Source organism: Mesoplodon mirus (genome assembly GCF_964341445.2).
Source record: "Mesoplodon mirus genome assembly, chromosome: X".
NCBI classification, from domain to species: domain Eukaryota; kingdom Metazoa; phylum Chordata; class Mammalia; order Artiodactyla; family Ziphiidae; genus Mesoplodon; species Mesoplodon mirus.
Window position 1 is genome coordinate 27,553,280 of NC_138981.1, and position 27,350 is coordinate 27,580,629.

General features: G+C 37.1%; 1 protein-coding gene and 1 pseudogene across 2 annotated transcripts in view; one reads left to right on the forward strand and one right to left on the reverse strand.

The window, feature by feature from the left end:
* IL1RAPL1 (interleukin 1 receptor accessory protein like 1) overlaps positions 1-27,350 on the forward strand; it is a gene marked incomplete at both ends in the record, with an annotated part of 1,118,841 nt that overhangs the window by 201,584 nt on the left and 889,907 nt on the right. The gene's annotated exons all lie outside the window — the stretch shown is intronic.
* The window catches only part of LOC309796949 (UV excision repair protein RAD23 homolog B-like), a 30,959-nt pseudogene continuing 18,704 nt past the window's right edge, over positions 15,096-27,350 (reverse strand). The window contains exon 3 of the transcript in view: positions 15,096-15,285. The product of the transcript in view is annotated as a UV excision repair protein RAD23 homolog B-like (transcript). The remainder of the gene's footprint in view (positions 15,286-27,350) is intronic.

A 27,350-nucleotide genomic window follows, 5' to 3' on the forward strand; every position in this document is an offset into this window, starting at 1 on the left:
GTTTGCTGTTGTATCAACCTACATTTGACTCTAATTCTATTCTAAATATAACTCTTAGGTCTCTTTTTGAATTTGTTATACGAGTCTTTTATTTTTTATTATTTTTATTGAAGTATAGTTGATTTTCAATACTAGTTTCAGGCATACAACATAGCAATTCAGTATTTTTATAGATTATACTCCATTTAAAGCTATTATGAAATACTGGCTATATTTCTCTGTGATACACAGTATATCCTTGTTGCTTATCTATTTTATACATAGTAGTTTGTATCTCTTAATCCCGTGCCATTATGGGAGTCTTTTAAAGAGACAGAAACACAGTCAAAATAAAAACCAGGGCTTCCCTGGTGGCGCGGTGGTTGAGAGTCCACCTTCCGATGCAGGGGACACGGGTTCGTGCCCTGGTCCGGGAAGATCCCACATGCCCTGGAGCGGCTGGGCCCATGAGCCATGGCCGCTGAGCCTGCGCGTCCGGAGCCTGTGCTCCACAACGGGAGAGGCCATGACAATGAGAGGCCCGCGTAACGCAAAAAAAAAAAAAAGAAAAAAAAAACCCAGATAGATTCTGCTGTGTGTTTGTGCCTGTGTTTATCTGTGAGAGAATACACAAAATACTTTTCCTTTTTGCTTAGCTTCCTCAGAAAATATTAAAACTATAAACACTAAAGCATGACTATCAAGAGCTTCAAAAGTTGGAGAACTCTCTGCATATCAGATAAAATATGAAACAGTGTTACAAAAATGTAACTGGATCCATTTAAGATAGTTTAAAAGTGTATCAAAGAAAGATACATAGTGTGACGGGGTTATTGTTCTTCTGACCTCATACTTTGATTTCATAATAAATAAAATATAAAAATCCCATGATAGCAGATGTATATCTCATTCTTGATCTTTCTGAAGTAGGATATATTGAGATTTTTAAAAATCCTGAAATTTGATGGAAATAACAAAATGTAAGTATTTGGACCAGAGCTAATGATTTTGCAGGGACTGAGATGATACTTACTTGAAATTCTGTTTTCAGGAGTGACATAGAGATCTGAATCTATTTACATGGCATAGAACCTGAGAACAAAACATTAATGAAAATACTGAGATAGAATTTTAGGTTCAAGGAGAGTACCTTTTTAATAAATGAAAATGCAGAATATAAAAACTCAAATAGGATATAGATGCACACCATATGACTCACTAATAGTGTTTATCTTTTATTTAACAATTATTTATCGAATGTCTCTTCTGTGGGAGATACTATAGTAGGCACTAGTAATTATACGAGTAATAAGACGGAAACAATTACTGACCTTATGGGCTTATGTTTGAATTTCTTGCTATAAAACTTGGTGCTCTTTCAAACAAACATAGGTTGAATTCTGGCTTTAATGTTTACTGACTGGATGATTTTGAATTTGAATAATTTTAGAGAAGACTAAGGCTTAAATAGAGTTTAAAACTTGGTGGTCAATGATGGAGCTGGGAAATGAGATCAAGCTTATCTCACCCTTAAGTTAATACATTTTCCATTTTTTTAGATTAGATAAAAAGTGTATAGGAGAGAATGAAAACTGCAAAGTTTTATAGAAATAACATAATTGTTACTCAATTTGATTTAATATTTCTTATAAATTTTGTTATATAATCAAATATTTATTAAATGCTTACTATTTGGCAAGCATAGCTTGAAATCTTGGGGATATTGTCAGAAACAAAAAACAAGGTCCCACTTCTCAAGTTCTAGTGTGGAAACATAGGTAATATAAAGCTATACATGGAAAAATATCAAGTAGTGATAAGCACTATGGTGAAAATAAATCAGGGAAACTACTTTAGACTAGATGATCAAGAAGTTTTTCCCAAATGGACCCGAATGACTAAAAGAGCCATCGATGCCAAGATGTGGGCAGGGACATTTGAGACAGAGGAAAAAAACTAGTGCAAAGACCCTGAGACTGGAATGAGCTTGACGTTTCAAGGACCTGAGAGAAGTCACATGGGACTAGAGCAGTAGCTCTCAAAGTGTGATTACCAGACTAGCAGCCTCTGCATGTGATTAGTTGAATATCATATTCTCGTTAATGTCCTTAATTTGAAAATTATACTTTAAGTAAGACCTTAACATTTGGGGAGATTGGGTGAAAAGTATACAGCAGGATCTCTTTGTTCTATATTTGAAATTTATCTGTAAGTCTGAAAATATTTGCAAATGAAAATCTAAAAAAGTAACTAGAGCAACTGTAAAAGCAAAGTGAAGGGTTTTTAAGCAGTGGAGGCACTGTAGTGATGGGATCTAGTCTGTGTTTTAGGAAAAATATTCGTTCTGTGATGTGGAAAATGGGTTGGAAGAGAGAACTAATGTTCATGCGATGACCAACAGAGGGACTGTTACCATTGTCCAGAGGAGAAATGGTGGTGCCTCGGTCTGTCATGATGGTGGTGTAAGAGCTGTGGGCAAATCCATAGTAGTAGGCTTTGAAGTTCTAATTGACAAGGCTTGCTGATGGATTGGCTGTGAGAGGGAGTGACAGAAATAGATCAAGGATGACTTAAGTTTTAGGCCTGAGCCACTGGATAGGTGCCAATGGTATTTACTGAGAAGGCAAAGATTGAAGTAAGAGATTGACAAATAATGACACTTGATTAATTTTATAAGTAAATTATTAAAGTAAATCTAAACAGACAATTCACAATACTTTTATGAGTATTTGTGATTAGTAGCTTTAGTGACAAATTTAGCTTGATGGATGCCGTATTGGCTATAAATAAATTAACTCACTTGGGTTTTCTCATATTTATCTTGAGATTTTTAATTGAATGCATTTTTGAAACATGAAATTGTGAAATATATTAAAGAAAATAATGATACCAACAGATACCCTTAATTTGCTCTTATGAATTTTTACATTTGTATGTAATTTGTCAGTTCATTCAACAAATATTTGTGGAGTGTCTGCTTTGTACCAGGTGCTGCTCTGATCGCTGGGGATACACCACTGAAAAAAACAGACCAAAATTTCTGCCCTGATGGAGTTTACATTCTAATATGTTTTAGTAGAGGTGAACCAGACAATTTAAGAAAAATAACTTAAATGTATGGCCTATGGGTAAAATAGATACTTTAGACAATAAGTAAAATGATTCTTAAGTCAGATGATATAGAGACAGAAATGAAGCAGAGAAGGAGAACTGGTAAAATGAGGGGAGGAAGGGATTGGGATGTGGAATGGATTTTAATTTAAAATAAAGTTTCTAGGAAAGGTCTTGTTGATTTGGAACTGAGGGAGGGAGCTATGAGGATAACTGTTGAAAGAGCATTCCACCCAGTCTTTGACAAGTGATGAATTTGAGGCTCTCCTTCTAGAACATCTCATTGCCAAGCAAATTATTCTACTACTATCTGTTCTCTTAATGTACCTGGAAATTTCCTGTCTTCCTACCTTAATCTTCCTTTCTCTTCTCAGGTCAATAGCAGGGAAAGTGTGTAGCAGCAGAAAGAGAGACTGTCAACCAAGGAGAGATGTAGAAAGCTAACTTTGAGAAATATCAGTATAGCAGATGCATCCCCCAAAACTTCCTGTGTGTTGACATAAACTCCCACACACTTAGCAACTTCTACCAACCAGAAAAAGGCTCATTCTCTTTTTTTTCAAAAACATATTTATTGGGATATAATTCACATACCATACAGTTCACTCATTTAAGATGTAAAGTTCATTGTTTTTTTTTTTAAATTAATTAATTTATTTATTTATGGCTGTGTTGGGTCTTCGTTTCTGTGCGGGGGCTTTCTCTAGTTGCGGCAAGCGGGGGTCACTCTTCATCGCGGTGCACAGGCCTCTCACTGTCGTGGCCTCTCTTGTTGCGGAGCACAAGCTGCAGATGCGCAGGCTCAGTAGTTGTGGCACACGGGCCTAGTTGCTCCACGGCATGTGGGATCTTCCCAGACCAGGGCTCGAACCCGTGTCCCCTGCGTTGGCAAGCAGACTCTCAACCACTGCGCCACCAGGGAAGCCCAGTTCATTGGTTTTTATACATTCACAGAGTTGTGCAATCATCAACACAATTAATTTTAGAAGATTTTAATTACCCCCAAAAGAAACTCCATAGCCATTAATAGTCACTTCCCATTTCCCCTAATACAGCTCCCCTTGTTGTCTTAGCCCTAGGCAACCATCAATCTACTTTCTGTCTTTATGGGTATGCCTATTCTGGACATCTGTAAAAATGGAATACAATATGTTGTCCTTTGTGACTGGCTTCTTTCACCTTTTTTTTTTGGCTGCATCGGGTCTTTGCTGCTGTGTGTGGGCTTTCTCTTTAGTTGTGGTGAGCGGGGGCTACTCTTCGTTGTGGTTTGTGGGCTTCTCATTGCAGTGACTTCTCTTGTTGTGGAGCACGGGCTCTAGGTGCATGGGCTTCAGCAGCTGCAGCACGCAGGCTCAGTTGCAGCACGTGGGCTCAGTAGCTGTGGCTCGTGGGCTCAGTAGTTGTGGCTCGCAGGCTCTAGAGTGCAGGCTCAGTAGTTGTGGTGCACGGGCTTGATTGCTCTGTGGCATGTGGGATCTTCCCAGACCAGGGATCGAACTTTTGTCCCCTGCATTGGCAGGCGGATTCTTAACCACTGCGCCACCAGGGAAGTCCCTCACTTAATATGTTTTTTAAGATTCATCCACGTTGCAGATTCATCAGTACTTCACTTATTTTTATTGCAAAGTAATAGTCTATTGTATGGATATACCACATTTTATTTACCTATTCATCATTTGATGTTCATTTGGGTTGTTTCCACTTTGGGCTATTATGAATAATGCTGCTCTGAATATTTTGGGGCAAGTTTTTGTGTGGGCATATATGTTTTCGATTCTCTTGGGTATATTACTAGGAGTGGAATTGGTGGATTGTATGGTAAATCTATGTTTAACCTTTTGAGAAACTGCCAGACTGTTCCCAAACTGGCTCCAGTATTTTATATTCCAAACAGCACTGTTATTATGGTTCTGATTTCTCTATATCCTCGCCAACAGTATTTGTCCTTTTTCTGTGTGGCAAAAGACACATAGCATAAACTTTACTGTTTTAACCATTTTAAAGTATGCAAGTCTGTGGCGTTAAGTACATTTACAACATTGTGCAACCATCAACTTATCTAGTTTCAGACTTTTTTCGTTATTTGATTATAGCTGTCATAAGGGGTGTGAGGTGGTATCTCATTGTGCTTTAAATTTTTATTTCTTTGGTAATGATTTTGAGCATCCTTTCATGTGATTATTGGCCATTTATCATCTTCCTTGGAGAAATGTGTATTAACACCTGTTGTAAATTTTTAAATTATTTGTCTTTTCATTTATTGAGTTGTAATAGTGAAAAGACTCAAGTTAACCATGAATGTGTTACATGAAAAAAATCAACCACCCGATGCTGTCACTTTAAACATATTTGCCACCTCACACCAGTCAGAATGGGCGTCATCAAAAAGTCTACAAACAACAAATGCTGGAGAGGGTGTGGAGAAAAGGGAACCCTCTTGCACTGTTGGTGGGAATGTAAATTGATACAGGCACTATGGGGAACAGTATGGAGGTTCCTTAAAAAACTAAAAATAGAATTACCATATGACCCAGCAATCCCACTCCTGGGCATATATCCTGAGAAAACCATAATTGAAAAAGAGTCACGTACCACAATGTTCATTGCAGCTCTATTTACAATAGCCAGGACATGGAAGCAACTAAGTGTCCATCAACAGATGAATGGATAAAGAAGATATGGCACATGTATACAATGGAACATTACTCAGCCATAAAAGGAAACGAAATTGAGTTATTTGCAGTGAGGTAGATGGACCTAGAGACTGTCATACAGAGTGAAGTAAGTCAGAAAGAGAAAAACAAATACTTTATGCTAACACATATATATGGAATCTTATACAAAAAATGGTTCAGAAGAACCTAGGGGCAGGACAGGAATAAAGACACAGATGTAGAGAACGGACTTGAGGACACGGGGAGGGGGAAGGGTAAGCTGGGACCAAGTAAGAGAGTGGCATGGACATATATACACTACCAAATGTGTAATAGATAGCTAGTGGGAAGCAGCCGCATAGCACAGGGAGATCAGCTCGGTGCTTTGTGACCACCTAGAGGGGTGGGATAGGGAGGGTGGAAGGGAGACGCAAGAGGGAGGAGATATGGGGATGGATGTATATGTATAGCTGATTCACTTTGTTATAAACCAGAAACTAACACACCATTGTAAAGCAATTATACTCCAATAAAGATGTTAAAATATATATATATTTGCCAATGTTCCTGGGCTTACCTAGTATGAATATATGACATCAGAACATTTAGGTTGGGTGACTGTATGTTCAAGATAGTGTGGAAGAAATTGTCCAAAAAGCAAACACTTTCACACCCTTGTCTCTGAGAACGTCCATCTCTGAAAAACACCCATGTAGAAATATGTTGAAAGATAGAAGCATTTGTGGTGTAACATTAATTTATAGGATATGAATTTTTTTTGTTATAAACTACCAGAAAGTGCTTTGAAGAGGATTTTTCTTAAATCATACTCTTGAGGAAAGTATTAGATAAAAAGTTCTTATTTCACATTTCTTCACATACATGTACTTATTAGCAAGTTGCCTCTAAGAGTTGATGTGTTGAGGACATTTGATCTATAGTTTTTGAGGGCTGAATGGAACTTTCCATTTCCACAGTTGAAATGGAATGTGGTTCAGGATGAGACTTAGGATAGCTGATGGACATTTTGCCCCATTTTAGGTCCATCATTTATTTCCGTGTGGCAGGGCAGAGCCAAGTGAGAGAGTGTGAGAACTCATTTTACTTTCAAGTAGGTAACTACAGATATGTACAGTTATTATTAAACTGAAAAGGAAGTGATGACAAAACCAAGATCCTGGTTATCCTAACTATTTGCAATTTCTCAGTCTGTGTTTGCAAAAGTTTAGTCCTTTCCAAGATCCCAAGGCTCTTCCCACCCCCACCCTCCTGCCCCAACCAGATTTATTCCAGGCAATAGTAAATACACCTGGTATGCAAGGGAAAATATTCACTTTTAAAGGCAGTTTTGAAGGAGTCTCCAAGACATTGAAAGGAGCCAGATGGTGTGCAGACCATTCTACAAAGTTTATGATTACTTTGGTTAAAGCCTCTGGTTTCTGCGTGAAAAAGTTGTCATGGCAGAAAAATCCCCTTTACCCTTAGTGCAGCTGGGCTTGTCCAAGGAAGGCTTTTCCCAGGTTGGTGTTCCGTCTACATTGGGCGTTTGCAAGTCTGTTGTACTTAGAGTAGTTAAACCAGTTCTGTTGAACCAAGTTGACAACAAACACAAATGAGCCAATGTTAATTTTTTTCAGCTCAGTATGGCTTAATTGCCTTTTCTCCCCCAAGTTTTCACCTCTTAGCAGGCCTTTTCTGCCTAGCATCAGAAATAACAACTGAGACTATTCAGGGGGAAAAAATGGCATTCTTCCAAAAGAGAAAGTGAACTTCAACACAATTCCTAGATTTAAAAGGATTGCAAAGGAGAATTATTTCTGCCAGCTTGGTCATTCGACAGCTACGATTCTCCTCAAAGATGTCATCTTAAATCTCCTTCAATTTACTAATGAGAATCCTGCATTTAGTTCTTTGATGTTTATGATGAGAGAGAAAGAGGGAGAGAGGGAGGGAGGCAGGGGGTGGGGGGGAGGAGAGAGAGAGAACTTTTACTCTGTTTATGTGATAAGTTTAAATGTAAGTAACTGTTCTACTTTGGGCTTTAAAATGTTATTTTTGCATTCACAACCTATGGATTTTAAATTGACACTCAACGTTTTTGCAAAAATGATTTTGAAGTCAATCTGTATGCAAAATAATAGGCTTTATTGCAGCTAGAGGAATATTTATCTGAACACATACAAAAGTGTTTCTGTAAAGAATGGGTCTATTTTACTTTATCAGCAACTAAGGGGAAGGTTAATGGCTATGATGTATCTTTTCTGTTGTGTGTGAAACATGCAGTGTTCCCCGCCATTGAGATTTATGGTGTGGAAGACAAAGCAGGTGCTATTCCAAGCCTTCTTTCACAACAGAGTGTAAATTCGGGCCTGAACTTATCTGTCAAAAAGTAAGTTAAAAAAAATGTGAGGAAAATCCTCGAATTTCGCACTTTTCCATACCTTGCCATCTCTAGGTCAGGAATTTAGCCAGCGTGATTAATGACCACTGTTATTTGTGAGCTTTCCAAGTCCCTACAGACATAATGAACTTGACTCTTCAGCCACGTAGAAGAGAACAGGCTGTTAGAGCTCCACACTATGACAAGTTCATAATTATGAGCTCTTTGCAGTTAGAAAGAAAGGAGAAAGAGGGAATGTCATCTCCCCTCATTGCATAGACATACCTTCAAACATTTTCCACACCCTCTTTTTCTTCTCCTCCTCCCAGCTTTCTGCCCCCTGTGCGCGCGCGCGCACACACACACACACACACACAGCGTCTGTTCTCTATTTTTTGATAATCCACATCAAAGTGTAACTCTACTTAATCTTGCCTCTTATGTTCCTTCATGTAAAGCCAGTCAGGCCTACCGATTCCTTTGACAAAAAGATCTTACAGATTTTTCTTTTCCTCTGTTATATTCTCCCTGCCACCTCATGTTGATGTTATTCTAATCCTTAAGTTATTTTATGCTTCAGACCCTCTCCCCATCTCAAGGTCATGCAACCCCTTTATTCCCTTATATCCTTTGTTTTAACCCCAGTGGTTTCTTTTCTTGTCACTCTTCTGACCCCATATCCAGGCTTATACATTTTCTCTCTCTTGTTCTCTCTAATATGGGTATTATCTCTTGCTTCTCACACTCAACACTTACTTCTATCAAGATGCACCTTAAAAAGCATCTTCTAGCATAATCCTCCTCAGACCAGTCTCACCTAGTAATCATACTCTTCCTTTTTTTGTGTGGGGAGGAGGATACATTCTGCTCAGCTGTAGGCAAGGTTTTTACTCTGTAATATCAATCACATCTTAGGCTCCTTAAAGAAAATACAACTTCTAGCTCATTTTAATTCTTTCTAGGGGTAGTTACTCTGCTGTCTACACAGTTAGTAGTAATGCCTTATCAAATGTAATTCAAACCAGGTCACTTTGTAACGTTGAAGAAGTGAAGAAACACTGACCGTGAACTTCCAGCAATCCCGCCGATTACCCAGTTCCTCCAGAGTACTGGTGGAAATTATATTCCTTATAAGCCATTGAAAAATTTCTCTGTTGCTTGGTACAAGAAGATTTCAGAGATTAACCTGTTGGTTTATCCTGGTGCTAAAAATCTTGTGTTGACCAAAGAAAGAGAACAGTTCCTGAATCTCCCTGTGATATGATCAAGAAGTGGGGGAAAATTAATCTCCATCCCCTGCCTGTGTTAGTACAGGATGCCGCTTAGTGTCTTTCCCAATTTGTAGTGTTCTTTTGACTAGAAAAAGGATTAGGCATCACCACGGGAGAAAAGCACAGTCTGATGAAGTTAACAGGGATTTTCACTCACACCCCGCGTTTTAATCTTGGAAATTACAGTTCATTCTCTCTCTTGTTCCCACCCCAGAAGTCCCATAGGTGAATGGCAATAATATGACACCACCTTTCTTCTTCTCTGTTGCTTGCTGATTCTCCTCTACTCAATTCTGAGGCCCTTGAATACAGATCGTATGTCTTGTTCACCTTTGGGTGCCTATAGTTATCTCTGTGCCTTATACATAACAGATGTTTGATAACCGTTTGCTGAACAGAATTGAGTCATTTTCGAAAACTAGTCTATATAATGGACTCTGATGATTTCCTTTTATTCTACAAAAGCTTTTCTATCCTAATTTCCCTTACCAGTGTCATACCACTCACAATTCAGCATGCTATTCCATCAGGCCAGAAAATGTGGATGAACACAGCTGCTCAGGTATTCATCATTTTTTCTTTTGAACTAGTCTTAAAGACATTGATTATCTCTCTCTTATGAAGATTAATTATCTGATTTTGTGGTAGTTCCATTTTTACAAGTTTGTCTTCCTAGTGGACTGTGATTTTTTTTTCAAAAAGGAGGCAATTTCTCAGTATTCCCAGGACCTAGCATGGTGTTTGATAAATAGTTGTTGCTCAGTTCATTTTTGTACAGGTTGATCTCTGTGTGGTCTTTTCATGCTTTTTCTGCCCTCTCTTCAGATTGTCTTTAGCTTGTCATAGGATCTGTATGTCATAGTCTCTTAGCCTCCTGCACACTTTCATCACCTCCACCTTTCCTTCTACATTTCTCAGGTGAGACATGCGATTATCTTTGTTTATCCTAGAAGGTGTTCTCCTTAAGAACAATGTCACATATGACACAGTATGCATTACATGTTCTGGAAAATAAGGCATAACATATATGGGAATAGTCCCATAAATTTCATTGTAATCCAAAAATATTTTTTGAAAATCCTACTTAAAATAATAATTTTTCATTTCTCCCTGGTACCCAAGATTCCCTCACTTACCAAGGGAAGAAATAGATTCTTTGAATATGAGATCTGGAAAGAGCCTTAGGGAGACTAAATATAAATAAAGTATATAGAAGGTAGGAAATTACTTTATGTTCACACAAGTTGTCAGTGGCAGAGTGACTATATAGCCCAAGTCTTCTGGCATAATTATAAGACCATGTATCAATCAGGGTGACTCATGGCTTTATTCACATTGACCTTGTCTTTTATTGTGTGGATTGTCACAGAAAAAAAAATATGGTGGCCTTTGCATAGCTTAAATGAGTGAATACTTTCTGGTACGTGCATTTATTTTTCACATTTAAGTATGATCTTAGTGGATTTGAATTTTTAAAATTTTATTTTTTAGGAAAATAAGTTTAAATACATGTATTTTAAAAGACCTTTAAAAGTTAATCTAAAAGACAGTAAACTTGGGACTTCCATGGTGGTCCAGTGGTTAAGACTCTGTGCTTCCATTGTAGGGGACACAGGTTCGATCCCTGGTCAGGGAACTAAGATCCCACATGCAGCGCAGTGCAGCCAAAAAAAATTAAATAAAATAAAAGACAGAACACTTATATGAATTTATGGAAAATGAGCAAACTTATTCAGAGTAACATTAAATGCAAATTCTTTCTGAGATCATCAGATATTAAAACAATGCATTTATCAGCATTATTCTTCATATTATCAAATTGAAACAGTTTGAATGTTCCTCAACAGTAGAATGGTTAAGAAATTGTGCTAAATTGATACAATGGAGAGGTGTTTGGAAATGAAAATGACAGAAGTACAACTACGTGCTATAGCATGGATGAAGCTTACAAACACAATCAAAAGGAATTAGACTCAAAGGAGTACTTATTATACAATTCTATTTATATAAAGTTGTACGTTTCAAATCTATCAGATTAGAAATCAAGATAGTAGGTATTGCTAGTAAGAGAGAGGGCATAGGGATTGGGAGGAATTCAGTGGGGCTCAAGGGTCCTGGTAATATTCTGTTTCCTGATCTGGTTGGTTGTTATACAGGCATGTTCATGTTGTGATAATTCATTAAGCTTGTGATGTGTGTACTATTTTGTATGGATGTTTTGGTTTTAAAAAAATTAAAATTTTGAAAAAATAAGAAAATTGTTGAATAACATTGGCTTTTTTACATATTATAATTTTAACTTAAGAGTTTAAAAAATAGTCCTATTTCTTTCTTGAGATATTGTTGGTGAAATCTAGTAGAAAATAGGATAAGGTGATATGTTTTAATTGAAATACCTAAAGAAAATCATCTTGGTAAAAAATGAACTGCAAGGTTGGAAAACTGGTTAAAACTACCAGAAAGATCAGATGACTGACAGGTTTTTTTGTTTTTATTTTTTTGATGACAGCACCATTAAAAAAAATTTCCAACTTAAGCTGCCTTTGTACAACATGAAATAATTAATTGAAAATTAAGAAGTTCAACCAGTTATCCTGTGTGTCTGAACACACACACACACACACACACACACTTACAATTTCATAAAATAAGAAGTTAATTGTAATGATGGCTGCATGTGTACAATGTCCAAAGAAATGTCTTAGCCAGAGGAGGCAAAAAGGGGAAAATGGACCATGCCTGAAGGAAAATATTGAATTAAATATTGTTATGGGACCTAGGGGGAAAAGAGTAGGCCCCTTCTATGAGATTGTTTATGTAAGATTTTGGGTGTATAAAAGGAGTTTTCGGGGCAAATAAAGAAGTTGAGGAAAGGCATTCCCAGCGTAAAGTACTCTGTGTGACAAACTTTGGAGGTGAGAAATAGCATAGACTCTTCCATGTACTACAAGTGGGTATGTGAAGGTGGATTTATAGAGAGGTAGGGGTCATATCATCAAGCCTGATTTATTAAAGAGTTTGGGCTGTATTTAATCAGGGACTTGGAGATCGTGAGAGATTTGAATCAAGGGAGGGATAGCAAAGTGATGAGTACCTGAAAGCAGAAAGACTTTTTAAGAAGGCTTTAAACAAGGGAAGGGTTATGGTTGCAGTGATCAGGGTACATCTGAAAGACATTTAGACGATAAAATTGGTGGAACTTGTGTTTTGATAGGAAGTGGTTGAAAAGTGGCAGGGAAGCCACTGTGGGTGATTTCTGAGGTTTTATTTTCCAGGTATTGGTACATGGTATGTCAGACATAATGGGGAAATGTTTTTAAAGGGATCCTGGTTCTTCTCAAATTTTACTAAGTTTGCATGAGGTCCAATACAGATTGGAACTATGGCAATTTTATTCAGTTCCACAGTCTCAGTACATGTTATTTTGTTCAGTTACTTGAAAATGAAAGTATACTTGATAAGAAACTGATAACATATATGCTAATTTGATAGCATTGTAGATCAGAGGTCTCATAATACCTGTTAATTTGGGAAATGAGGAAAAACGAAACTGTATTCTGAAAGAAGTCCCTATGTTATATATATAAGGTATAGTTGGTTTAAATTTATTAATGCATATGATAAATGTACATCATCGTTTTTGAAAACAAAGATGTGTATGTTCATTAAATATTTTAACAGATTTTTTAAATGATAGCAGATCTTTGAAGTCAAAGTCTTCATAGAAAATGTATTAGTTTCATGTGTGTACTCAAAGTAGAAAGGAAAAAATGGATTTGAGGTATTCTGAAAATTAGCCAGAGTAGGTAAAGGACTTGACGTATAAAATATACTCAATATCGTACAATAAATTTATCTGGAGAAAACTAATTTTCTTTGGCAGTGAGCACATAAGGAATGTGATCTAAGTCTTACCAAAGAGAAGATTAATAGAAAATAAAGTATCTTTGAGTATTTGGTAGAAACACCAGAAAGACTTCATAAAGGGGTAAAATAAATAATCCACAAAACATTACTAACAAACACAGCTTCAATTTTAGTGAAAATCTTTGGGAAGATTCTTACAAATCTCATCAGGTATATACTGAACATAAAGAGAAAATTCCTAGTGAGCTCCCATTGTGGCTACTCCTTGTGGTAGTGACAGGTACAGGGTCTTTCTGACCTTTTGAAACATTGAAGTGAGCCAAATCATGTTGTTTAATGGATTCCATCTGACATTTTGAACTTGTTTAAAGACATGGAAAATAGAGCTATTAATAGTGTTTTGAATTGTGAATTAATATGATCCATGTGAAATTGAGTTTTTGAACTTTATTAATATGGAGAAAACCAACTTAAAGGTTATGAATAGCATGCACTTAAGAAATTTGGTAGACTAAACTACCTTAGAACTAATTATGTAAAAATGAATCGTTTACTCACAGGATCTGTTTAACAGTATGTTATTCTTGGTGTTTTATGTGGCTTTTTTCTTTTAAACACTGTAGTAAAAATTTCCTTCAAGTTTGCCAGTAATTAGGAATATTGTAAAACAAATGGGATAAAACACCAAAGTTATAATGTGTTGTGCGTGTATTTGCATATACAAACATATATGTATATTATATATATACATATATGTGTGTGTGTATACACACACACACACTTCATTTCTTTTTTTTTAACATCTTTATTGGAGTATAATTGCTTTACAGTGGTGTGTTAGTTTCTGCTTTATAACAAAGTGAATCAGTTATACATATACATATGTTCCCACATCTCTTCCCTCTTGCATCTCCCTCTCTCCCACCCTCCCTATCCCACCCCTCTAGGTGATCACAAACCACCTAGCTGATCTCCCTGTGCTATGCGGCTGCTTCCCACTAGCTATCTATATAAGTGAAGCTGGGAGGTGGAGATCAAGGTGGTAGAATAAAAGGACATGGAGCTCACCTCCTCCCACAGATACATCAAAAATACATCTACATGTGGAACAGTTCTCACAGAATACCCACTGAACACTGGCTGAATATCTAATACAACCAAACCTGCAAGAAAGATCACCATGTAACAGGGTAGGATGAAAGGGGGAAAAAGAAAAGAATTGGGATGGAACTTGTGCCCCTGGGAGGGAGCTGTGAAAGAAGAAAGATTCCCTCACCCTGGAAACCTCCTTCACCGGCTGGGAGCTCAGCTGGGACAGATAGGGAGCTTCAGAAGCTCAGAGAGTGTAGCATTTGGCTTGCAGCACGCAGGACAGAGAGAAACCAGCACAGATGGTCATTGCCACGTTGCTGCACTTCCCAGCCTGAGACACCTGCCTGCTGGTGTTCGTGGTGGCTGGGTGCTGAAACTCGGGCTTCAGTGGACAGACCCAGGGAGAGGACTTGGTTTGGCTGTATGGAGACGGCCCAGAGGCCCTGGAGTGTGGTCTATACTGCAACTGGAGGTGTACACAGGACAGAGCCTGGTCCCGCCATAGGAGCCCTGTTGTTAACACATGTGCAAAGGGGAGGGTGTGGCCCTACCATAGCAGCCTCATCCTCCACATGCTAACAGCGGGTGCAGCTCTGCCTCTCCAAACTATGGGAGCACACACACACAGGCAAGTTGTCCACATGCGGAGGCTAAAAATCTCAGCTGATTCCTGATGCTTCCACCTTGGGTGTGGTGCGTGGCTTCCATGGGTTTATGCTGGCTGTTTTGTAAGCACTGATCCTAGGGGACCTCCGAGCTCATTACTGGTGCTCCCACAGCTAAGGCAGGTCCAGTGGCAGCAGAAGCAGGCTTTGCAGGTGTGCATACGCAGAAGTGGGGCTGAGATCTGAGTTGATTCCTGGTGCTGCCACAGTGGGTGGGGGTGCATGGATTTGGCAGTTTTACGTTGGCGGCTTTGTGAGCACAGCACCTGATGGACAACCAAGCTGATTAATGGCATTCCCACAGCAAAGGCGGGGCGAAGGGCAGTGCCACCAACATTGTACTTTGTGGATGCACACACCCAGTGGCAGGTGATGTCACAGAGCGCATGTCCAGATGGATAGCTCTTGGGGAGGAATGTGCAATGGCTTCTTTCCCAGCGGGAGCACTCCAGTCCCACCTATCTCACACTGAAGCTTAGAAGCGGATCTGGGGGCTTCTATTTCCAACAACTGGTGAGCAGACTCTGCCCTCAACAGGGTTGTGACAACCACAGAGCAAAGTGGAGGCCCTGCTCAACACCCAGCACAGGCTCTGGTCACCACAACACCAATCACACTATTAAGGGGAAAACAGCCAGCACACCCTGAGGAAAGATGTGACAGGCACCCATACCAAAAACAGCCCTTGCACCAAAAATATTGGACTCATGCAGGCTACACAGGGATGTTCCCACATAAAAACAGCCCTTCAAGACCACAGTAGATAACTATTTCTCCTAAATTCCTAGAGTCAGAGAAATATAAGTAAAATGAAAAAGCAGAGAAACCACTCCCAATTAAAAGAACAAGAGAAATTAATTGAAAGAACAAACAATGAAACAGACCTCTCTAGTGTAACAGACCCCACATTCAAAAAGGAGGTAATAAAAATGCTGCAGGAATTAAAACAGACTATCAATAGAAATGCAGATCATTACAATAAGGAAACTATGAAACGGAGCCAGTCAAAATTAGACAGCTCAATTGCTGAGTTGAATACCAAGCTAAAGATAATAAATAACAAACTAAATAATGAAGAAGATTGAATTAAGTGATCTAGAAGATAGAATAATGGAAATCACCAACTCAGAACAGCAGACAGAAAGACAAATGGAAAAACGAAAGCAACATATGAGACCTATGGAATAATGTAAAGTGTGCCAATATACGCTTATTAGAGATCCCAGAAGGAAAAGAAAGAGAAAAGGGGATTGAAAATGTATTTGAAGAAGCTATGGCTGAAAACTTCCCAAAAGTAAAGAAGGAAACAGATATCCAGGTACAGGAAGCACAGAAGTTCCCAAACAAGAAGAACCCAAACAGACCTACACTGAGACATTTCATAATTAAAATGGCAAAAGTTAGAGGATTCTAAAGGCAGCAAGAGAAAAACAGAGTCAGTTACAAGGGAACACCCATAAGGCTATCAGTTGATTTCTCTACAGAAACATTGCAGGCCAGAAGGGAGTAGCAGGATACATTCAAAGTCCTGAAAGAGAAAAACCTGAAACGTAGGATAGTCTGCCCCACAAGATTATCATTTAGAATAGAAAGAGGGAGAAAAAATTTCTCAGACGAGCAAAAACTAAAAGAATACAGCAATATTAAACCTATCCTAAAAGAAATATTGAAGGGTCTTCTTTAAATAGAAAAGAAGCAAGAATCTATAGTAAAGGGAAAATCAAAACAGGAAAGGTAAATATATAAAAGGATTGTAGATAGCTTAAATAAGCCAGTATATAGGTTAAAAAATACAATCAAAAAATTATTGTGAAAGCAATAATAGCTACAATGAACAGCAAAAGGATAAATATGAAGATGTGAAAGAAGACATCAGAATCACAAAATGTGGGGGAGGGAATAAGAAAATGTAGATCTTTTAGAATGGTTTAGATTCCCAGTCTAAAGCATGTAGATAAAGTAATGGGTTACCATACTTGAAAACCAGGGTAACCACAAATCAAAAACATACAATTACAAAAACAAAAAAGAAGAGAGCACAAACATAATACAAAAGAAAACCATCAAGCCACAAAAGGAAAAACAAAAAGAAAGGAACAAAGAAAAATACAAAATCAACTGGAAAACAAAGTTTAAAATGGCAATAAATATATATCTATCAGTACTTACCTTAAATGTCAGTGGACTAAATGCTCCAATCAAAAGGCAGATTGGATCATAAAATAAGAGCCTACAATATGCTGCCTATAAGAGACCCACTTTGCAATGAAGGACACACATAGATTGAAAGTGAGGGGATAGAAATACATATTTCATGCAAATGGAAATGACAAGAAAGCAGGGGTAGGAATACTCATATCAGACAAAATAGACTTTAAAACAAAGGCCATAAAGAAAGATAAAGAAGGACACTATATAATGATAAAAGGAGAGGGCGTTGCATTCCTTAACATATATGCATCCAATATAGGAGCACCTAAATGCATAGAACAAATACTAACAGGCATAAAGGGAGAAATTGTGAGGAATACAGTAATGGTAAGAGCTCTTAACACCTGACTGACATCATTGGACAGATCTTTCAGACAGAAAGTCAATAAGGCAACAGAGATCCTAAATGACAAAATAGAAGAGTTACATTTAATTGATATCTTCAGGGCACTACATCCAAAAAAACCCAGAATGCACATTCTTTTCAAGTGCACATGGAATATTCTCTAGGATAGACCACATACTAGGACACAAAACAAGCCTCAACACATGTAAGAGGATAGCAATTATTTCAAGTACGTTTTCTGACCACAACAGCATGAAACTAGAAATCAACTATGGAAAGAGAAATGAGAAAAAAAATCATTACATGGAGACTAAACAACAGGCTACTATAAAACCAGTGGGTCAATGATGAAATCAAAGAGGAAAACAGGAAATACCATGCTCAAAAAAACAATAAAAATTGCATATAAATAGCATAACCTACCACCTAAAATGATTAGAAAAAGAAGAACAAACAAAACCTAAAGTCAGCAGAAGGAAGTAATAAAGATGAGAGAGGAAAACAATAGAAAAGATCAATAAAATCAAGAGCTGGTTTTTTGAAAGGATAAAAAAGTTGGCAAACCTGTCACTGGGCTCACCTAGAAGAAAAGAGAGGGGACCCAAGTAAACAAAATAAGAATTGAAAGAGGAGAATTAACAACCTATACTGTAGAAATACAAAAAATATCACAATATAAAACTATGAACAGTTATATGCCAACAAATTTGACAACCTAGAAGAAATTGACAAGTTTCTAGAAACATATATCCCACCAAAACTGAGTCAAGAAGAAATAGATAATTTTGTTTTTGGCCATGCCGCACATCTTGCGGGATCTTAGTTCCCCAACCAGGGATTGAACCTGTGCCCCCTGCAGTGGAAGCATGGAATCCTAACCACTGGACCAGCAGGGAATTCCCAAGAAATAGGTAATTTGAACAGACCAGTCACTAGAAGTGAAATAGAATCTCTAATTAAAAAAACTCCCTGCAAACAAATGTCCAGGACTGGATGGCCTCACTGGGGAATTCTACCAAACATACAAAGAAGAACGTATACCCATCCTTCTCAAACTCTTCCAAAAGATTCAAGAGGAAGCAACACTGTCAAAGTCATTCTATGAAGCCACCATCACTCTGATACCAAAACCGGACAAAGAGACTACCAAAAAAGAAAATTACAGACCAATATCTTTGATGAATATAGATTCAAAAATCCTCAACAAAATATTAGTGAACTGAATCAAAAAACACATAAAAAGGATAATACTCCATAATCAAGTTAGATTCATCCCAGGGTCACAAATATTGTTCAACATATGCAAATCAATCAGTGTGCTACACCAAATCAACAAAAGAAAAGACAAAAACCACACGACCATCTCAATAGATGCAGAAAAAACATTTGATAAAATTCAACATCATTCATGATAAAAACTCTCACTGAAGTGTGTATAGAGGGAACACATCTCAACATAATAAAAGCTACTTATGACAAACCCACAGCCAACATAATAGTCCACAGAGAGGGACTTCCCTGGTGGTACAGTGGTTAAGAATCCACCTGCCAATGGCAGGGACGTGGGTTCAAGCCCTGGTCCAGGAAGATCCCACATGCCACGGAGCAACTAAGCCCGTGTGCCAGAACTACTGAGCCTGTGAGCCACAACTACTGAAGCCCACGTGCCTGGAGCCCATGCTCCACAACAAGAGAAGCCCCGCAATGAGAAGCCTGTGCACCACAATGAAGAGTAGCCCCTGTTCACCGCAACTAGAGAAAGCCCGCACACAGCAATGAAGACCCAACACAGCCAAAAAAGAAAAAAAATAGTCAACAGAGAAAAGTTGAAAACCTTCCCACTGAATTCTGGGACAAGACAAGATGCCCACTCTCACCTTTCTATTCAACACAGTTTTGGGAGTCCTAGCCATAGCAGTCAAACAAGAAAAAGAAATAAAGGGTACAGGAAAGAGATAAAGTTATCATTATATGAAGTTGACATGATACTCTATATAGAAAACCTTAAAAACTCCACACAAAAACTACTAGAACTGATAAATGAATTCAACCAGGTAGCAAGATACAAGATTAACACAGAGGAAATATTCCATTTCTTTACACTAACAATGAAATATCAGAAAGAGAAAGTTAAAAAAAATCACTTTTAAAATCATTTGAGGGCTTCCCTGGTGGCGCAGTGGTTGAGAGTCCGCCTGCCGACACAGGGGACACGGGTTCGTGCCCCGGTCCGGGAAGATCCCACATGCCGCAGAGTGGCTAGGCCCGTGAGCCATGGCCACTGAGCCTGCGCGTCCAGAGCCTGTGCTCCGCAACGGGAGAGGCCACAGCAGTGAGAGGCCCACGTACCGCAAAAAAAAAAAAAAAAAAAAAAAAAAAATCATTTGAAAAAATTACCCAGGAATAAACCTGACCAAGGAGGTGAAAGACTTGTATGCTGAGAACTATCAAACACTGATAAAGAAAATTGAAGATGATTCAAAGAAATGGAAAGATATCCCATGCTCTTGGATTGGAAGAATTAATATTATTTATATGACCATATTACCCAAAGCAATCTACAGATTTAATGTGATCCCAATGAAATTACCCATGACGTTTTCCACAGAACTAGAATAAATAATCCTAAAAATTTTATGGAACCACAAAAGAGTCAAATATGCTAGAGCTATCCTGAGGAAAAAGAGCAAAGCAGGAGGCATAATGCGCCCAGACTTTAGACAGTACTACAAAGCTACAGTACTCAAAACAGTGTGGTATTGGCATGAAAACAAACATATGGATCAATGGAACAGAATATAGACCCAGAAATAAACCTGTACACCTACAGTCAATTAATCTTCGATAAAGGAGTTAAGGATATATGAATAGAGGAATAGAATGGAGAAAAGATAGTCTGTTCAGCAAGTGATGTTGGGACAGCTGCATGTAAATCACTGAAGTTAAAACACTCCCTCACACCATACACAAAAGTAAACTCAAACTGGCTTAAAGACTTAAATATAAGATGTGACACCATAAAACTCCTAGAAGAGAACATAGGGAAAATATTCTCTGACATAAATTGTAGCAATACTTTCTTAGATCTGTCTCCCAAGTCAAAAGAAATAAAAGCATAAATAAACAAATGGGACCTAATCCTACTTATAAGCTTTTGCACAGCAAAGGAAACCATAAACAAAATGAAAAGACAACCTGTGGAATGGGAGAAAATATACACAAACAATGCAACTGACAAGGGATTAATTTCCAAAATATACAAACAGCTTATACAGCTCAATATCAAAAAAACACACAACCCAATCAAAAATGGGCAAAGACCTAAATAGACATTTCTCCAGAGAAGACATACAGATGGCCAACAGGCACATGAAAAGATGTTTATCATCGCTAATTATGAGAGAAATGCAAATTAAAACTACAATGAGGTCTCACCTCACACAAGTCAGAATGGCTGTCATTAAAACGTCTATAAGTAATAAATGCTGGAGAGGGTGTCGAGAAAAGGGAACCCTCCTACACTGTTGGTGGGAATGTAAATTGGTGCAGCCACTATGGAGAATGGTATGGAGGTTCCTTAAAAAAAGTAAAAATAGAGTTACCATATGATCCAGCAATCCCAGTCCTGGGCATATATCTGGAAAAGATGAGAACTCTAATTCAAAAAGAGACATGCATCCCATTGTTAATTAGCAGCAGTATTTACAATAGCCAAGACATGGAAGCAACCTAAGTGTCCATGGACAGATGAGGGATAAAGAAGATGTGGTATGTATGTATATATATATATATATATGATGGAATATTACTCAACCATAAAAAAGAATGGAATTTTACCATTTGCAGCAACATGGATGGACCTAGAGTTTCTCATACTAAATGAAGTAAGTCAGAGACAAATATATATCAGTTATATGTGTAATCTAGGAAAATGATACAAATGAACTTATTTACAAAAAAGAAACAGATTCACAGACTATAGAAAACAAATTTATGGTTACCAAAGGGAAAAGGGTTGGGGAGTGATAAATTAGGAGCTTGGGATTAACAGATGCATACTACTATATATAAAACAGAAAAACAACAAGGACCTACTGTATAGCACAGGGAAGTCTCTACTCAATATTCTGTAATAACCTATATGGGAAAAGAATCTGTAAAGAAATACATATGTATAACTGAATCACTTTGCTGTATACCTGAAACTAACAGAACATTGTAAATCAACTATACTTCAGTTTTTTAAAAAAGAAAAAAAGTGAAGCTAAATGTGTACTGTATATATTAGTATAGAATATATGAGATTAGAATTAGGTGGGGTTTTTTCCTCCCATTTGAAATTTTAGCACACCTAATTCTGGCAAAATTGAGTATATGTTCCTCCAAGGCCTTATAAAATGAGTCTTTGTGTCATGTTTTATCTCTTCTTTTAAAAACAGTAAACTTTGCATGTTGAGAAATCTATAAAAGCAGTTTCAGGAAGTACTTATATAGCTCTAGAGTTTTCATTATAGAGTGGTAAAATTCAATTCATTCTTCTTGTAGCAGCAAGAAACATGTTTGAACATTATTTCCCCCCAAAAGTAATAATAAAGCTGGACTGTATTAATGAGAAGAATCAATTTAGCACTTTGCAAATTCACCAGTCATGTAGTCATCTGAGGGATAGTTCATAGTGCTAAACAACTGTTTAGTAATGTGTACATGATGGGAGTCAGTGTCACATTGTGATTAAGAGCTGAAAATCTGAGCTCAGAATGCCAGGCCAGTAATAAATGCCAGTAATAAAAAGGAATGAACTATTGATATGTTTAACAACATGGGTGAATCTCAAAATGATGATGCTGAGTGAAAGAAGCCATATAGGAAAAGAGTACCCGCTGTGTGATTCCATTTCTATGAAATTTTAGAAAATGCAAACTAATTTATAGTGAGAGACAACAGACCAATGGTTACTTAAAAGACAGCGGAGGTGGGGTGGAAAGGGAGCAGTTACAAAGGGGCTTGAGGAGAATGTTGGGTGTGATATATATGTTCATTATTTTTATTGTTATGGTTTCCTGGGTATATACATATGCTAAAACATCAAATTCTATCCATTAAATATGAATGGCATTTATACTTGTATGACAATGAAAGGTCAACAAGGCTATTTTTAAAAATACAGGGACTTCCCTGGTGGTCCAGTGGTAGAGAATCCACCTTACAATGCAGGGTTCGCTGGTTAGACTCCAGGTCAGGGAACTAAGATCCTATGTGCCATGGGGCAACTAAACCCACATGCCACAACTACTGAGCTCGCGCGCCTCAGCTAGAGCCCATGTGCCACAAACTACAGAGCCCACGCACTCTGGAACCCCCACGTGCCCTGGAGCCTGCATGCCACAACTAGAGAAGAGAAAACCCTCACACCACAACTAGAGAGAAGCCCATGTGCCACAGCGAAGAGCCCACATGCCGCAACGAAAGATCCTGCACGTCTCAACGAAGATCCCGTGTGCTGCAACTAAGACCTGACGCAGCCAAAGATAAATTAAATAAATAAATAAATAATAAATCCTTAAAAAAATAAAAATACATTTCTTCCATAAACTAAATTGATATAAAAATTTAACCTTTTCTTGGGTTGTTTTATTGCTTGTTTTTAATAGTGAGCTCAATTGGAGTTTTATCGCTAAAATTTAAACTTCAACTTAGGGTCACTGTCAAAAGATGTCCTACACTCTGTAAAAGATTATTAATGCCCAGAAATAAATTAGAAACTAGAGAGAGTGCTATTTTATATTGCAGTATGTCAGTTGAGTGTGTTTTGTCTGTTATGTATGGATTTCAGCAAGTTCAGTTCATGGAAATATTTATTTGTGTGTGTACATCTTCAATCCCCCATGTATATCTACACTGCAGTTCTTTGAAGAGGCGAACAGTTTATGAAAGTGTTCTTCTAGAGTGATTTGAATCATCCTCGATTTTACATACAGCGATTGAGTCGTAAAATTTTAATTTATGCATTTTTATAAGGAGACTTCATTCAAAGGGAGGCATATACATACAGTTATTGTAAGGAGCCATTTCTTATGTTTTTATTTATCAGTTTTTGGATAAAATTGGTTAATAATAAGCAACCTTTGGTAGGGTATTTTAACAGAATTCTGAATATTCTATATTTTAGTCTGCCAAACAGTAAAGTTATAAGGAATGTGATGCTTTGTCATTATGTTAGGTCATCTATGTAAAATAGGCTACATTTATTCCAAAAGGAGAATTACTTTGAAACTTCTAATGCTTAGATATTTAAATGCCATGATTATGCTATAATGAATATTTAAATCTTTGGAGTCAGACATAGTTGCTGCTAATGCCAATCAAATCTAAGATGACGAAAGAAACCCTGCTTTCATGAATAAGTAATCTTTCTCCTCATGGGTTTTCTGAATAGTCTGAGAATTTATGTGAGAATAGGAAAAACACTGTTTGAATGACATTTTATCTAAAAAAGTGGAGCAACCACAGGAGCAGATGTAGTATATTAGAGTCTGCTTGACCTGTTCACAAGGCTTTGTGAGTTTTGAACTCGAAATAAAATGCTTTGTTTGATTTTAAACATAGCTAACAATGTCAGATTGGTGTCTGAATATCTGAAGCCTTTATTATTCTCAGGAATTACATATTGGTAATCCAATATGAATTCTAAAATAATTTAATGGTTACTGTTATTTTAACTTTATCATGGTAATAATGTTCTTTTATAAACAAACCTCCTAAGTTTCAAAGGTCAGTATGACATTGCAGCTTTGACTATGAAATTTCGTACTGGTCATATTACTCTATTTTAAAACACTTTTTAATACCACAGTGAACTGTGTAAAATTCTGTTTAAAATTTGAACTATATTATAGAAGTATTCTACTGATGGTAGAGCCAGGATGGTTCAGTTGTAAGGTGTATTATTAAAAGAAAATTTCTCAACAGGATAATTAAAGGTGAGTACTAAGAAAGACCTTATAATAGACTTAAATCTCTACTGATACCAGTGGACTTGTAGTCTATTTGGGGAATATTCCTGAGGTTTCAGGATAGAGCAGTATCCATTGTACTTGTAAGGCCTCTCAAATCCATCTCCCAAAGAAAGGACAAGAAATATTATTTTCAGAAAGCAGCTCATCTTGGAAACTAGAACCATGTATATCAAAAGCCTTATGCCTGTGGAGGGCAAAATTTCTCCACTGTAACTCAGAAGAAAATACAGAAAAGGGAATCATTGTTACTGTCTTAAAAAGCCATTGAAACAATGATAGGAAATTTTGTGATTTGTACTTTTATTACTCCTAAACTTCGCACATTAAAATTTAATATTTACTAAACATCTAAGTAGTGTGCCAGGGAAAAAGATATCCAGATAGGTATAGAACAGACCTGCATTTCTCAAGCATTTTATTGTTCAGTGGATAGATAGAGGAAGTGGTCATTAGACATGTACCTAACTGATAATAATACACAGTAAATTGTGATAAGTGCTATGCATTTATTACCATTTATTAATTCAGTAACTATTTATAGCCTGGCTCCATTGCTGGGAAGATCAGAATGCCTAAAGTATGATCCCTGGTCTCAAAGAGCTCACAGTATAAAGTGGAAGGTAAGCACAAACAGTATAGAATGATAAAATCTATACTAGAAAGTTCACAGGGAGCGTAGAGGCAGAAGCATCGACATCTTGTTCTTTTTGTGAACAGTTGTTCTTGAGGAACTTCTTTCTAGTGGCTTTCACTGTTGTATAGGGTGTGTTTGCAAAACAAGCAGTACAGTAGAGGGAATAATTCAAAATGTGCCGCCTTGTTACATTATTGTTCCTCTTTCAAGGAAACATGTATAGATATTTAACCCAATGGGCTCAAATGGGTAAAAACACCATAAGTAAATTTAATGTATTTCTTCTTGAATTTTACCAATATTTGTTACTGTAGATCAGCCTTTGTACACTCTTCAAAGTAATTAAAAATGAAACATCTTGTTTTAAATATCATTGTAGTTTGAATTTCTAGGCACCTAAGAGGCTTTATATGTATATCCATACAGAAAAGAAGCAGAAAGTACATTTGGATAATGATTGTCTTTTCAGTGTGCCAATGTATCATTTGCTATGGAGGTTTTTACATACCAGGTATTCGAACATTGTGTGTATGTGTCTTAGTATAGCATCAGTATAGTAACTATAAAGCATTTCAAGTTTTAAGCCATTTTTATGGACTTAATTGTGAAATTTGGAAAATGTTTTTAAACAGAATAATACATATACACATATGCACATACACAGATATATATATGTATTTCCAATAGGTGTCTGAAAGTTATATATTTCCTAGTCATATGTTATTGAACAAAAACCAATGGTGAATTGCAAACAAGGAAAACTATTATATTTTATTATTTTAAAAAATTGGGATTGTGGATTATATTTAATAGTAAATCAGTGCTTCACTTTGTTCTTTATTTTGAACATTGTTATTGAATATAACTCTTCCCTATAAACTCTGACCACATGATATGATTCAGTGTGAAAATGTTAGAAGCAAATTGAATAATGAAAAAAGGTATAGTGTTTAATTGTACTAGGACATTTTAAGAGGAAAGAAAACATGGAAGGAGCATTCTGAATGAGTGGTGAATCACTACCACACATTGCATATTGCCTCCATTAATTAATTGAAGGTGGATTTGTGTGCCCACAATCTGCTTCGATAGACTAAAAATGACAGTCGAGTCTCTACTTGCTTACAGCAAATGATTCTTTCTAAAAAACCTTTAATCATCTAAATATCACCAATGCAAAAATAGGACCCAGGTGAATCAAAGAGTTCTTTCTTTGAGCCTTTAAGAAGTAGACATTACCATAGCAAAAAGGGACTTTCTATTATAAGGTTTTAATACCTCTGCTTTATTTTCCATTGCAACAGAGGTTTACAAAGGTAGGCCTGAAGGCTGTGGTAGGATCTTCTAGAGCTTCAACATAGTCATGGTGGATATTGAAGGAAAGGAACCTTAAGTACATGCAGGAGAAAAAAAAGCCAGACTTTAAAAAGAATCTCAATCTGTTTATTAAGGATGACCATCACTACATGCATATAATGGACAGTTTTGGATGCTTGAAGTATAATCATACAGGGTTGCAGTTTTCTCTGACATAATATTATTTGGAAGATCTATACTTATCATCACACCAGTGATGGTAGGTGTGTAGCTCCTTTTAAAAACAGTTGATACACTTTAAAATATATTAAATCTCCTTTCTTCTAATTATGACCTTGTTGATTGTCCAAGTCAGTAATTTGCCTTGACACTCATTACATTTCCATTTTCTCAATGCAAAGTTGTCTGTATCTACATGGACATATCATTTATTATTGTTCAATAATAAAATAATAGAATCCTCATTTGCATGGTCATGGAAATCATTAAATCTGACTCAGTTCTCAGTTTCATTTCCCCCTTTCACCATCTCCAATTCATGATTATCAACCCTTACATTGAAATTTTCCGATTAAAGAAAATTCACACTGTGCTAATTTCCAAATTTCTACTCTGATTGTTTCATACTTTTCCTCCAGCAGTTGATCTGTCTTATGTTTTATTGCTTTATGGACCAGACCAGTTTTTTTTTTTTTTTTTTGCTGTACGCGGGCCTCTCACTGTTGTGGCCTCTCCCGTTGCGGAGCGCAGGCTCCGGACGCACAGGCTCAGCGGGCACGGCTCACGGGCCCAGCCGCTCCGCGGCAT